This window comes from Carassius auratus, chromosome 46, assembly GCF_003368295.1.
Source record: "Carassius auratus strain Wakin chromosome 46, ASM336829v1, whole genome shotgun sequence".
Lineage (NCBI taxonomy): Eukaryota > Metazoa > Chordata > Actinopteri > Cypriniformes > Cyprinidae > Carassius > Carassius auratus.
The window spans coordinates 7,381,964-7,392,376 of NC_039288.1; positions in this window are offsets into that span (position 1 = coordinate 7,381,964).

Consider the following 10,413-nt stretch of genomic DNA (forward strand, 5'->3'; position numbering starts at 1 on the left):
AGGATCATAGACAGTAAAAGAAATGGACACAGCGACCCCATTGGAACTCAACTGAGACAAGTGAAGCCCATTTTTAGCGTTTTTTAGCACTTCCGTTTCTGACGCGCAGACTCAAACGAAGCTTGACGACGTCAGCAACCTGTCTGCCAGATGTAAATCTTCTAGTAGCTGTGCGTGCAAACTGCCATCGTTAATCTTGCAGAGACGGCGAGCTTGAGCGGGGAGTTCTTTGGTGTGAGTGAGCACGAGTAAGTATTCTGATTAATTATTTTGTATAGTATTTTAAAATGTAACGCCAGTACTCCATATTAAGTTAATTGCCTGCGAGCTTCTCCTCCTGTCTGTATGGTAATTCGACAGAGAGCCGAGTGGTTATGACGCAATCGTTAGCCTATTTTTTACAAAAACTGTTTATACGGGGCCATAATGTAACATAGAAGGTAATGGAGCCCTTTATACATTGTGGTGTATCTTTAGAAATAAATAATGGACAAACAGAGTCTTTAAACACCTCAGATGTAAAGTTATTCGCTGTCAAAGTGACGCCAAAATGAATGGGAGTCAATGGGAATGCTAACGCAAGTGAAGTTCTGCTACAAGATGGCAGCCCCCACCCGACTTCAACTTCCGGTCGAGTTCCTTGCCCCTTGGCGAGGATGTGGGGAATGAACATGCGCGCGCGAGGGCTTTTATTGCGCGCAGAGTACGTCACGCGCGCGCGAGAGTTTGAAATGAGCTCGCGGGCTCCCGTTTCTTCGCATCCGATTCAGTTTTCCTCTGGCGGAAGCCATATAGCGCGCGCGCCAGCATCAGTTGAATGCTCGGTTATTTTTTAAATTGATTTGCCGTCATACAACATGGGGGCGTGGCAGCATCGACGATTCCATTTTTTAATTCGAAGTTCGAGACTGTGACTTAATTTCGATCGATTTCGATTTAAAATCGAAATCGTGACACCCCTACGAATGAGTGACACAAGGGGTCGATCTTGAGAGCCCTAATCACCTCAAGTGTTACAAAGATTCAGAAATGGCCAATGAGAATTGTTGAGTGGGATTTGCAGGCCACTTCCCAATATACTATATGCGTATAAAAGAGTGGTGTGCACTTACTCTTTCAGATTTGTTCTTTGGAGCCGAAAGCATCGCATCTCTCAAGCATGAAGAGGAGACCCTTTTGACCTGCCCACCTCTGAAGAAGGGATGGCAGTATAATTTTGTTTTTTCCTTTTTATTTACTGAAACCCAGGCAGCTTCCCTTTGTGAAGGCCATGCGTCAAGCGTCTGGTGAACTTGAGCACTTCACCTTCCCATATTCTGCTGCCACGGGCCTGTGCTGAAGCACTTCTGAGCTGTGATGAATCATGCCTTCTGGCTCTACCAAACCCCTGCACCGTGGGACCTAGTAGCAAGGTAAGAGTGTTATTACAACACATGCCACAATGTCTTCACTCGTGTGTGCGGGACAGTAAAATTATTTGCGGGATTCCCTCAAAATAGAAGTATCTTAAAATAAAATATCTAATAACAGATACATTGTTATTCATGTATTGTACAAAAACAACAAGAACAACTAATATAAAATAAAAAACAATTAACGTTTACAATGTTGAGCAAAAGCCAATCACAGACATATCCATTGATTTCTGGAACGCAATGGCCAATCATAGTTCTCACGAATCCTCATGAAAGATTAATTGTGCATATATTAATTGTGTTATAACAGAGCTTTGTGAGATTGTGATGAACTGTGATGTAAGCTTTTAGTGGTTATAAAGGGAGCACTCTTTGCCTGCATTCTGCCATGCCAATCCTTGCATACAGCTATGCTTTTTCTGTTAAAAATAACAGTGGTTTGTGATTGTTGACGATTTATTAACACATTTTTATTGAGAGTGTTAATGCGGGGATGTTGTGGAACTTATTATTCCATGTAAATTTAATCAATGTACAGAAAAAATATATAGGCTACTTTTATGCAGGCTTTTGTGGGTGGGAGCAGGACAAGATAAACATTTCCTGTGGGAGCAGGATGCTGCAGAACTGAATCCTGTGGGAGTGGGTCTGAAAAAAATCTATCCCGCACGGTGCAGTCCAACGTTTGGGCACTGAACAGGGACTCACCTGCACTGGCACATCAACTGCCTAGAGTTCTAGATTGTACTACTTTCCCTGAAGTGGCTTGTCCACTTGTTCAAGGCAAGCACATTTAGGTCAAGACAGACAACGTTGCAACAGAAGTGTACATCAACAGCCAGGGCCGATTCTGTTGGAATCACCCAACAGGTCATGCTCCAAGGACAGTGGAGACTTCATCCCCAAAGAGACTGTTTTGTTGTGAAGCTTGTGAAGTGTCCCTCTCTGTGTGGCATGCAACTTCACCTGAATACAAACAGAGCAAGGTGCCAGTGTTTGCACCTCTAGTGGCTGCTTTCATTCTGTATAATGAGAGCTGACCCTTCTCAGCCACTCCAGCAATGGATGCAATCTAGAAAAATGTGCTTGTGACTTATGTAAATGTGATTCTTTGAATTCCAGCTGACCGCCAGTGGCAGTAGTGGATTATTACAGTGCCAGCTTGATTGGTCGAGATATTCCAGAAAAATGAATGTGGTGACTTAGGCTGAGCCTTGAGTTTAATAAACACACTAGTTCAGCCTTTAATCTCGGTACACATTTCTAAACATTCAGAGTGACAAATAACTCTGCTGGTCATCCAGAATTCAAAGAACCACAGTAAGATACATAACTAGTGTTCTGTTACATTCTGTTAAGCACTAGTGGATGAGGAAGAGATTCCCTCTGGCAAGGTTTTAGAGCCTTCTTGTATGCCATAGTGATAACCTCCAAAATCCAATTTGACAACCTCTGCTTTGATGCAGTGGGTCCTGTCCTTGCCCCACTATAAAAAAAAGAGAATCCGTGCTCCGAAGATGAACGGTAGACAAAATGTGATCCCCTTAATGGTCCGACTGTAGTGCTGACTGAAAAGCTTCCAAATTGATTACTGTGTTGTGTTCTACCATTAGGTTTTCGGGGGTTACGAAGGGGTTAAGTTTTGCCTGCTGTTTTACGCATGCGTGTGAGTGAGTGAGAGAACTAGTAAAGTGATTATCCGTTCAGCCGTGTGTGCTTCATGTTTAATGGCTAACTGAAATACCAACATAACATTGGCGACGAAGATGGGTGAGTTTAGCTTACCACCGCCGGCCCCTTTTCTTTCCGTGCCTGGTGAACCGCCTATTCCATGGGCGAGCTGGATCGATGGCTTCACGGTGTACCTCGAGGCCATGGACTATGTTGACATACCAGATCGGAGGAAAATCGCTCTGCTTCGTCACTGCCTCGGGGCGGAGGGACAGAGAATATATCGCGCGCTCGGCGAAGCTGAGACGTATGAGGAAGCGGTTGCTCTTCTCGCACGCCACTTCACGGGCCAACAGCGAGTCATACTCCGCCGATATAAACTACGCAAGCGTCTTCAGCGACCGGGTGAGTCCATGCAAGATTACGTGACTAATCTGCGTGACATGGCGCGCTCATGCAATTATGGGACACTTCAAGATCAGATTGTTCGTGATCAGTTTATTGAAGGCATACTATGTGACAAGACTCGAGAAAAACTGTTATTAGAACCTGACGAATTAACACTAAACCAAGCAGTTGTAATTGCACAGCAAGTGGAGGCTGCTCTGGAATGCTCAACACTACTTGCTGACGCGCGCCTCCCTGTGGACGTTTCCACGCAACAGTTGCGATCTTCCTGCCATTCAGGCCACTGCCATTTACCCACAGAAAAGACTGCAGATAGCAATGAAGGTTTTCCAGTGCAGCTTGCACAATTACAGAGAAACCAACGCAGTTTGAGCTTCTGTGGCAACTGTGGCTCCAGTTTGCACAATTCAAAAGCCCAAAATTGCCCTGCACGTGGACAGACATGCAGGAAGTGTCTTAAAAAAAATCACTTTGCCAAAGTTTGGGGGAAGTCGTGGCCTTATGGTTAGAGGGTTGGACTCCCAATCGAAGGGTTGCGAGTTCTAGTCTCGGGCCGGATGGAATTGTGGGTGGGGGGAGTGCATGAACAGCTCTCTCTCCACCTTCAATACCACGACTTAGGTGCCCTTGAGCAAGGCATTGAACCCCCAACTGCTCCCCGGGCGCCGCAGCATAAATGGCTGCCCACTGCTCCGGGTGTGTGCTCACAGTGTGTGTGTGTTCACTGCTCTGTGTGTGTGCATTTCGGATGGGTTAAATGCAGAGCACAAATTCTGAGTATGGGTCACCATACTTGGCTGAATGTCACTTCACATTTTCATTTTTCACACATTCACATTTGTTTGCCGGTCAGCTCCTGCTACACAAGCAGCACGGAGGAGACTCTCACCTGTCCGTAATGACTACACTGAGATAAGGCATGTATCATCTGGCCAGGCAGCTTTTAGGACGTGTACTGTGCTGCTGGAGGAGGTAAGCCTTCCACTCCTGATGGATACGGGAGCAGCGGCATCGTTGCTTAATGCCAGTACGTATCACAAGTTTTTCTCACATCTGCCATTACAACAACCCTGCACTTCCCTCTGTGGTTATGACAGCTCTAAGATTGTGATGCTCGGCGTTCTACGGGTCTCAGTATGTTATGGCTCTAAACATCTGCCATCATTTCCCTTCTACATTACTGAGCGGGGAGCCAACCTTCTTGTACTTGATCTATTTACAAGCTTGGGATTCACACTTCGAGATGAAAAGGGCTCTGATATCCACCATGTCACCTCCACCTGGCAACAGAGATGGCCATCACTGTTCGACGGACTGGGCTGCCTTACAACATTCACCCATAGGCCTTTGGTTGACCCTGTTGTGCCACCGGTCATACAGCCCCTGCGCAGAATTCCCCTAGCCCTGCGGGAAGAAGTTACTGCGGAGCTTCAAATGATACTGGACATGGGAATTATTGAGCCGGTCAATGCATCTCCCTGGATTTCTAACCTGGTCATTGCAAAAAAAAAAATCAGGAGGAATACGAGTATGTGTCAACCTGCGCTCTGTAAATAAGGCGGTTATCCCAGATAAGTACCCCTTACCCACAGCTGAGGAGCTCACTGCTTACTTCTATGGTTCAACAGTCTTCTCAAAACTGGACCTGCGCCAAGGTTATCTGCAGGTGCCACTTCACCCTTCTAGCAGAGATCTCACAGCATTCGTCACACACGCTGGGGTATTTCGATATACTCGTATGCCGTTTGGCCTAAGCTCTGCCCCCAGCTGCTTTCAAAAGGTAATGACCACCATTTTGGCTGGAATTCCCGGAGTTGGAGTATTCCTGGATGATATAGTAGTCCATGCGCCAGATGTCCAGACCCATGTCTACTCAGTGGAAAGACTGGACAACCGGTCTCACCCCCTTTGCAGCCTGTTCCATGGCCATCTCACCCATGGGAGCACCTTCAACTTGACATCTGTGGGGAAATTCATGGCCATGGCGTTCCCCACCATCAGCGCTTTCTGGTGGTCGTGTATGATCTCCATTCTAAATGGCCTGAGGTAATACCTGCCGGGACAGTTACCACACAGACCATCACTCAGATACTGGAGAGTCTGTTCGCTCGCTGGGGCATGCCCCGTGCCATCACTACTGACAATGGGCCGCAGTTTACCTCTGCAGACTTCTCCAATTTCCTGTGCAGTAAAGGAATTAAGCATTTCCGTGCCGCACTCTACCATCCCCAGGCAAATGGTGGGGTTGAAAGATTCAATCAAAGCCTTAAGAATGGCATTCGTGCACACCAGGCCCAGGGGTATACATTCCAAACAGCACTCAACTTAACGCTTATGCATTACAGAGCTAGCCAGCACACCACCACTCAGGCCTCTCCTGCTCTGCTTATGCTTGGCCGAGAGATGGACTTGCCATTGGACAGACTGAAACCACAGGAATTGTCAGCTACAGCCTCAGACGGCACCTGGGCAGCAGCCAAAGCTGCTGTAACTTCAAACCAGAAGCGAATGAAGGCCAACTTTGACAGAAGACACAAGGCCAAACCTAGTAATATAACAGTTCTAGACTGGGTTCGGGTCCGGAGACCACACCATAGCAATAAAATGGCATCGTTTTGGTCTGAACCCCTCCAGGTGGATTGTCAGTTAGGGCCTGCCACATTCTTGTTGAGCGATGGTTCTCGCTGGAATGCTAGCAGACTGCGGAAAGTGCCAAACCCTTTCAACTCACACATGTGCTCACAAACAAAGGAGCTTAGTGGAGGGCCAACACACAGCTCGGTTTTTGCACCACCGTCACCGCTGCAAGTACAACCACGGGCAGGCCGAGTGCATCAAGGTTCCCCTGTCAGGGTGGTCCCGCATCAATCTCCACCAGCTGTGGGGCCTCAACCTCTTTATCCACTGCCTGATGGGAATCAGGAGGGCCAAGAAGTGCCGCAGTCAACAGTAACTGAGAGTCGGCCGATTCGAGCAAGAGCTCGTCCCGCATACCTAAAGGACTTTATCACAGAGTTTAATGCTTAGGTGTTTGGTCATTTCCTATTGTTACAGCTTGAGAGAGCACAGTTTTGTTCTTTGAAAGGGGGGGGAAATGTTGTGTTCTACCATTAGGTTTCCGGAGGTTACGAAGGGGTTAAGTTTTGCCTGCTGTTTTACGCATGCGTGTGAGTGAGTGAGAGAACTAGTAAAGTGATTATCCGTTCAGCCGTGTGTGCTTCATGTTTAATGGCTAACTGAAATACCAACATAACATACTGTAGGGACAATCCTTGAAAATCCTTGATTGGACCCCCTGACAGCTGCAGATGATGTTGAAAATGAAAACATTGGGCCTTTTTAACCCCTGAATTTGTGGAGTAGAAGGCTGACATGGGTAAAAGGCTACAGTGCAAACAGGTCAGTGATGGACAAACATTGTGGCCGTTGTCAGGTTAAAGGGTATAAATATTAATGGGATTCCAGAAACAATGGAACCATGAGCCATGATCACTACAATAACAATAATATAGAAAAATGGTGAGGTACAAAAGTACACACTTATCAAGAAATCTGCCTAGAAAATAGCAAGGAACCATCAACCTATACCGTGGAAAAACAATAGCCACCAGATAGCACTGAGGCGTGTCTCCCGGAATCTCTAGAGAATTTTCAGTGTATCAGCTTGGAAAAGACACTATAGCCACCGGACAGCATGAAGTTAGACAAGTTAGCGATAAATTTAGTGTGATCTGATCTGGATACACACTGGATCTGGTGGCTACGGTGACCTCAGAATAAGAAAGAAACAGACTAATATTAGCGTAGATGCTCTTCTTCTCATGATGTAGTAACTACATAATGTGTTATTGGAAGTTTCTCCTGTTCTAGTTGTCCTAATTGATGCAGCCTAAAAATCCTTTAATGGATTTGAATATTTGAAATGTGATAGGGTGTAATGTGTGAGAGATAGGTCTTTATTCTAGATTTAAACTGACAGAGTGTGTCTGTCTGCCGAACAATTTTAGGTAGGTTATTCCAGAGTATTGGTACTAAAAGGATCTGCCACCTGCAGCTGATTTTGAAATTCTAGGTATTATCAAATTGCAGTGGACATGGAGGACTAAAATGCAATAAGAGTTTGTTCAAATACTGAGGTGCTTAAACACTGTTTAATGAATGTGAACAGTTTATTTACAAATTTTTCAGTGAAAAGGTTTTGTTGAGAGGTGAACTTCCAGAGCACAGAGGACATAGCAAAGATAGTAGAAAAGTTAGTAGAAAGAGGTCGGGCACCAGTTCAATGGGTAGTGAACGGTAGACCGGACACCGGAGTACTGAGTTCAAGGTGTCTTTATCATGGTGAGTGATTATTGGGTGCAAATGCAGGTGATCAGTACTCCAGTGATTGGGATCATGCTTGATAAGAATCAGGTGCGGGTGATGATTGGGGTGGCTGTGATGGTGAGTTCCTATCATTACCCCCTCCTCCAGGGGTGGCTCCTAATGCCCTAACGCGACGACGAGAGTGACTACGGCCTCTGGGTGTGGGATGGTTAGGATGTTGTTGAAGGAACTCTTCAAGTAACATGGGGTCTAGAAAGTCTTCCCTGGCCACCCAGGAAGGTTCCTCTGGTCCTTACCCCTCCAAGTCCACCAGGTATTCCAGCCGGGCACCCCGTTGCCACGAGTTCATGATCTACTTTACCTGGTAGATGGATGGTGGTTCTAGGATCTCTGGAGGAGGGGGTTCCTGAGGTTCCAGGGCATCTGTAGTGGAGGAAGAGAAGGGTTTTAGGGGTGATACGTGGAATGAGGTAGGGCTGGGATGATAAATCAACGCAGAATCAATTCATGGATTGATTCTTATATTTTTAGAATGCATTGCAATTCCTCTGGAATCGATTCTGAACTTAGATTTTAACAGCAGATGGCGATCTAGTCTAGTTTTTATCTGCACACTCAAATGCTAATGAAGAAGAGTGCTAAAGAGTGCTTGTGCATTTGGCTGAGTCATGAAATTTCACTCATCTTAGCATGCTTTTGTAATGTACCATTAATGTAAACACAGCCCACTGTGAACACCTTTTCTCGATTCGCGATGCATCTACTTATTTTCCCAGCCCTAGAATGAGGGGTGAATGTGGTACCTGGGTGGTAATTGGAGTCTGTAGGTGACCTCATTGATCTGCCTCTTGACCGTGAATGGACCAATGTAGCAGGGACTCAGTTTCCTGCATTGCTGATGGAAAAGCAGATCCCATGTTGACAACCAGACCTTATCCCCTGGCTGGTAAACTGGAGTGGCAGCATGTCGAGTGGCAGCAAAGGCCTTGTGTCTCCGTATGGCGCACTGGAGATGGATGTGAGCTGAGTCCCACACTCTCTTGCTCTCTCGGAACCAGTAGTCCACAGCTGGAACATCCAAAGTTTTACCTGTTCAAGGGAACAAAGGGGGTTGGTAACAGAGCATGCACTGGAAGGGTGTGAGGCCGGTGGTACCTTGTCGGAGGAAGTTCTGTGCATACTCTGCCCAGGGAAGGAAATGGTTCCAGCTGTGCTGATCGTCTTGGTCGTATGCCCAGACATACTGTCCGAGTTCTTGAATCTTCTGCTCAGTCTGGCCATTAGTCTGCGATTGGTACCCTGACGACAAGTTGACCGTCACTCCTACCTAGGAGATAGAAGAAGGCTTTCCATACCCTGGATATGTATTGTGGACCCCAGTCGGACACAATATCCTATATAAGTTGCGGAAGACATGATTGAAGAAATGTTCAGCAGTTTCTAGGGCAGTTGGTTATCCTGGTAGGGGAATTAATTTGCAGGCTTTAGAGAATGTATCCACAACAAACAAGATGCATGTGTTACCATCATATTTAGGCAGGTCAGTGACAAAGTCAATTCCCAGATGGGACCAGGGCCTTCGAGAAACAGGTAGGGGTAGCAATTTGTCTGATGGGAGATGACGTGGAGTGGAAGATATGGCACAGACTGAGCGACTGCGGACATACCTGATGACATCCCGGGACATACTGGGCCACCAGTACCATGCTTGGAGGAGCGAGAGGGTCTGTTGGCTGCCTGGATGTCAATGCCTGGTGTAATGTGAACTGAGCCCAGAAAGGTTTGTCGCCGGCTCTGATGTCCTCGTCCGTGCTCCACATGTTGGGGCTGATAATCATGGCTGGAGGAATACAGGTACAGGGTCAGAAGGAGTGTCCAGGGAATGCAGCCTTGCAGTTGTGGTTTCCAGGGTGGTAAGAATAGGGCCCAACGAGCTTGCAGGGAATTCAGTCTAAAGGGGTTCATGAAGATATTGTAGGTTTTTATGATCAGTGATGACCATAAAGAGATGGTTAGCTCCCTCCAGCCAGTGTCTCCATTCTTCTAGAGTGAGCATGATTGCTAACAGCTCCCTGTTCCCAATGTCGTAATTCTGATTCACTGGGGTCATTTTCCTGGAATAGTAAGCGTAATAGTAAGACTATATGTAGCGCTTCTGTTACTCCACTGGTAACCTGGGTTACATATACCATGTTTAACAGGGAGCAAATGTCTTCCACACACACACTGACATTGGTAAATGCTGGTGCATCTAAACTATTTTCTCCTCTTTTCCGTCTGTCTTGTCTGTCTCAGGCCTCTGTTAACGTTCTATTTATAGACCTCATAATACATGGCCACAAAGTGGCCACAAAGGTTCCCAGTGGCAAAACAATTTGGTGGCATTTTTGCCTCAAGCCCACATTAATTGCAAACCCATGGCCAGGGGAAAGCCTTGCTCAGCCTTCACATGCTCCAGTGTGATTCAGTGAGTCTGAGATTACTATTGTAAAATGTTGAGTGATTTCATTAAAGCAAAATCTCTTCAAAATCTTCTCTTCTCTTATTAATCTGCCTCCACCTCCTTCTCCATCAACTCTTATAGCTGACTACT